This window comes from Schistocerca americana, unplaced genomic scaffold (genome assembly GCF_021461395.2).
Source record: "Schistocerca americana isolate TAMUIC-IGC-003095 unplaced genomic scaffold, iqSchAmer2.1 HiC_scaffold_573, whole genome shotgun sequence".
NCBI classification, from domain to species: domain Eukaryota; kingdom Metazoa; phylum Arthropoda; class Insecta; order Orthoptera; family Acrididae; genus Schistocerca; species Schistocerca americana.
This window is the reverse complement of record NW_025726317.1, coordinates 70,001-75,000: the sequence shown is the minus strand read 5'-3', so window position 1 is coordinate 75,000 and position 5,000 is coordinate 70,001. Positions and strand designations below refer to the sequence as shown.

Here is a 5,000-nt window from a genome sequence, read left to right as displayed (position 1 = left end):
ACGCTCCCAGGTCTGCGAAGCGGGGCAAACGCCGCGCGCTTCAGTATACGTAGCCGACCCCTCAGCCAGACGTGGCCCGGGAACGGAATCCATGGACCGCAATGTGCGTTCGAAACGTCGATGTTCATGTGTCCTGCAGTTCACATGTCGACGCGCAATTTGCTGCGTTCTTCATCGACCCACGAGCCGAGTGATCCACCGTCCTGGGTGATCTTTTCTTAGTTTACACTGTCTCTTTCAAGACAGTTGCATAGGCGGGACGTAGGCGTGTGGCGGCCCCTGTTCAAGCGTTCTGTGTCCAACGGCCTCACGGCCGATGGGCGTCGTACGGCTCCACACCGGAGCGGACAGGCAGTCGGGCGAAAGTCATTCAAAACCGGCGCCAGGCGCCAGGTGCCGCAGGCCAGCCGCTCCAGCGCTTCAGCGCTCGCTACCACACAACATTGGCGTTAGTTTTGAGAAGCACGCGTGGTTCCGCACGCGGCGCACGGCTACTGCGAGCCGTACAGGTAGCGTGTTGCGCGACACGACACGCACATCGAAAGACATGCAGTCTAGTCGGTAATGATCCTTCCGCAGGTTCACCTACGGAAACCTTGTTACGACTTTTACTTCCTCTAAATGATCAAGTTTGGTCATCTTTCCGGTAGCATCGGCAACGACAGAGTCAATGCCGCGTACCAGTCCGAAGACCTCACTAAATTATTCAATCGGTAGTAGCGACGGGCGGTGTGTACAAAGGGCAGGGACGTAATCAACGCGAGCTTATGACTCGCGCTTACTGGGAATTCCTCGTTCATGGGGAACAATTGCAAGCCCCAATCCCTAGCACGAAGGAGGTTCAGCGGGTTACCCCGACCTTCGGCCTAGGAAGACACGCTGATTCCTTCAGTGTAGCGCACGTGCGGCCCAGAAACATCTAAGGGCATCACAGACCTGTTATTGCTCACTCTCGTGCGGCTAGAAGCCGCCTGTCCCTCTAAGAAGAAAAGTAATCGCTGACAGCACGAAGGATGTCACGCGACTAGTTAGCAGGCTAGAGTCTCGTTCGTTATCGGAATTAACCAGACAAATCGCTCCACCAACTAAGAACGGCCATGCACCACCACCCACCGAATCAAGAAAGAGCTATCAATCTGTCAATCCTTCCGGTGTCGGGCCTGGTGAGGTTTCCCGTGTTGAGTCAAATTAAGCCGCAGGCTCCACTCCTGGTGGTGCCCTTCCGTCAATTCCTTTAAGTTTCAGCTTTGCAACCATACTTCCCCCGGAACCCAAAAGCTTTGGTTTCCCGAGGCTGCCCGCCGAGTCATCGGAGGAACTGCGGCGGATCGCTGGCTGCATCGTTTATGGTTAGAACTAGGGCGGTATCTGATCGCCTTCGAACCTCTAACTTTCGTTCTTGATTAATGAAAACATACTTGGCAAATGCTTTCGCTTCTGTTCGTCTTGCGACGATCCAAGAATTTCACCTCTAACGTCGCAATACGAATGCCCCCGCCTGTCCCTATTAATCATTACCTCGGGTTCCGAAAACCAACAAAATAGAACCGAGGTCCTATTCCATTATTCCATGCACACAGTATTCAGGCGGGCTTGCCTGCTTTAAGCACTCTAATTTGTTCAAAGTAAACGTGCCGGCCCACCGAGACACTCACTCAAGAGCACCCGGGTAGGATTGCAACGGGGTCCGCCTCGGGACGCACGAGCACGCACGAGGCGCGTCGCACGCCTTCAGCTCGCCCCACCGGCAGGACGTCCCACGATACATGCCAGTTAAACACCGACGGGCGGTGAACCACAGCGTGGGACACAAATCCAACTACGAGCTTTTTAACCGCAACAACTTTAATATACGCTATTGGAGCTGGAATTACCGCGGCTGCTGGCACCAGACTTGCCCTCCAATAGATACTCGTTAAAGGATTTAAAGTGTACTCATTCCGATTACGGGGCCTCGGATGAGTCCCGTATCGTTATTTTTCGTCACTACCTCCCCGTGCCGGGAGTGGGTAATTTGCGCGCCTGCTGCCTTCCTTGGATGTGGTAGCCGTTTCTCAGGCTCCCTCTCCGGAATCGAACCCTGATTCCCCCGTTACCCGTTACAACCATGGTAGGCGCAGAACCTACCATCGACAGTTGATAAGGCAGACATTTGAAAGATGCGTCGCCGGTACGAGGACCGTGCGATCAGCCCAAAGTTATTCAGAGTCACCAAGGCAAACGGACCGGACGAGCCGACCGATTGGTTTTGATCTAATAAAAGCGTCCCTTCATCTCTGGTCGGGACTCTGTTTGCATGTATTAGCTCTAGAATTACCACAGTTATCCAAGTAACGTGGGTACGATCTAAGGAACCATAACTGATTTAATGAGCCATTCGCGGTTTCACCTTAATGCGGCTTGTACTGAGACATGCATGGCTTAATCTTTGAGACAAGCATATGACTACTGGCAGGATCAACCAGGGAGCTGCGTCAACTAGAGCTGAGCAGCCGGCCGCCCGGGAGTGTGTCCCGGGGGCCCGCGCGAACACGCAAGCGTCCGCTCAATTATTCTGCAAACAGGAGGAGGCTGAGCTCCCCTGCACAATACACCTCGAAACCCTCTCAGGTCCCGGCGGCGCGCAGCGCCGTCCTAAGTACTTGGTCGGGTTCGAGAGAGGCGCAATCGCCCGGAGTTTGGCGAGTAGACGCTTTAGGTGCGACCACCCGTGCTCCCAACTGAGCTTGCCGCTGCCGACAGAGGCCCGGGAGCGTGCTGTCGTGGCATTGCCGGCGGGAGACAACACGCGCCACCTACGGTGGCCGGCAGCTCCAACGCCAGCGCACAGAAGGACAAAAGCCCCACTTGGGTGCCGAAGCGAACTCTCCCAGCACAGCGCACGCGCCAACACGTCCGCACAGCTGCGATACAATCCACCTGCGAGAACCGCAGAGGCGACCGAGCAGCAGACGGCGTCGCGGCGCCGAGCGCCGGGCGGCGGCGCATCCTCAGCGCACACAGTCCTCAATCGGACCAGCACACTGCAGATGTCCACCGCGCTTCGCACCGGCCCGCGAGGACCTACTTTGGCCGCACGGCGCCGCGTGCAGGGTGCGCCGGCGCGCAGCTGCGCCGCCTGCCGCCTCCGTCGGCCGGCGCGCCTGCCACTGGCCGCCCCCACCAGGCCGGCTGTAGCGCGTGCGCCCACGCACCGCGCGGCCAGCACGCCGGAAGGGCCCCCCCTCACCGGCCGGGGACGGTCCCACCCAGCCACCGCCGCGTATCGCTTCACACCCACATGCCATTCACGTTCGTGGGCATGGTGGGTATCGCTGAAACAACCGGTTGGTAGCTCAACCGATCGTCGCCATCACTGATTCACCTCTAGCGAGAACAACCGCACCACAACGGTTTACCAGTTCTTCATTTGCGTAACGTCACCAGCAAACGTAGACGTCCATCGCCATTTGCAAATTCAACGATTGTTGCATGCCTGGTGTCAGGTGTCACGACACACTATGTCTGCCCACATACACGCAACAACATGTGCACGCTTCGCGAACACGTGGAAGGTGGCCCCCGTACGTATGCGATGTCCATTGCGCGAACGACTGTCAACCGGCCTCTGTCGCATGTCGCAGATGTGGAACGCAGTGCACCATGCTATCACGGTGTGTGAGAAGAGACGACTACGTCTGACAACACGCGCCACTACATCAACAGACGGCTCATGCTGATCGCCATCCACGGCATACCATACTGCAATCCAGCTCTTATCAGGGAGACGACACGTAGCTGAGTGCACAATATTTGGACCGTATGGGTTCGCCGTTGTTGGCGCAGGTCGTGGTACGGTCACACATGTACCACGATGTATCATTCAGTACATGAGGACCAATGTGCGGTACAGTGTGTGATTTGGACGTACAACAACAGCGGACAGTTGCCACAAGCCGTACCACAACGTAGGCTGTGCTTCGCCATGCGATGCCAATGAACAACTGCGAAGGGCATTGAGCATGTACGTCCTGCCGCCATCCGCATTACAGTGTATAGCTGCAAGGTGTTTAACATGAAGCGATACTCTGGGGACCGGGCAGTGCGAGTAGCAAACTATATTGCGGGGGTTGCAGTTAGGCAACACTACACTAATTTAACGCGTCGTATGACAATTACAGAGCAGGTTAAGGCCCAACGTGTGTTGGGTTAAGGCCCAACGTGTGTTGGGTTAAGGCCCAACGTCGTGTTGGGTTAAGGCCCAACGTGTGTTGGGTTAAGGCCCCAACGTGTGTTGGGTTAAGGCCCCAACGTGTGTTGGGTTAAGGCCCAACGTGTGTTGGGTTAAGGCCCAACGTGTGTTGGGTTAAGGCCCAACGTGTGTTGGGTTAAGGCCCAACGTGTTGTTGGGTTAAGGCCCAACGTGTGTTGGGTTAAGGCCCAACGTGTGTTGGGTTAAGGCCCAACGTGTGTTGGGGTAAGGCCCAACGTGTGTTTGGGTTAAGGCCCAACGTGTGTTGGGTTAAGGCCCAACGTGTGTTGGGTTAAGGCCCAACGTGTGTTGGGTTAAGGCCCAACGTGTGTTGGTTAAGGCCCAACGGTGTGTTGGGTTAAGGCCCAACGTGTGTTGGGTTAAGGCCCAACGTGTGTTGGGTTAAGGCCCAACGTGTGTTGGGTTAAGGCCCAACGTGTGTTGGGTTAAGGCCCAACGTGTGTTGGTTAAGGCGCAACATAGGTTAGGTTAAGGCGCAACATAGGTTAGGTTAAGGCGCAACATAGGTTAGGTTAAGGCGCAACATAGGTTAGTTAAGGCGCAACATAGGTTAGGTTAAGGCAACATAGGTTAGGTTACGGCGCAACATAGGTTAGGTTAAGGCGCAACATAGGTTAGGTTAAGGCGCAACATAGGTTAGGTTACGGCGCAACATAGGTTAGGTTAAGGCGCAACATAGGTTAGGTTAAGGCGCAACATAGGTTAGGTTAAGGCGCAACATAGGTTAGGTTAAGGCGCAACATAGGTT

General features: G+C 55.7%; 2 non-coding genes across 2 annotated transcripts; both read right to left on the bottom strand.

Annotated features, from left to right (window-relative positions):
- Positions 1 to 55: 55 nt before the first annotated feature.
- Positions 56 to 210, bottom strand: LOC124587079. Its single transcript, XR_006975246.1, has one exon. It is a non-coding gene; the product is annotated as a 5.8S ribosomal RNA (ribosomal RNA).
- A 352-nt stretch (positions 211 to 562) lies between these two features.
- Positions 563 to 2,468, bottom strand: LOC124587086. The gene has a single exon (XR_006975253.1). It is a non-coding gene; the product is annotated as a small subunit ribosomal RNA (ribosomal RNA).
- Between the last annotated feature and the right edge of the window lie 2,532 nt (positions 2,469 to 5,000).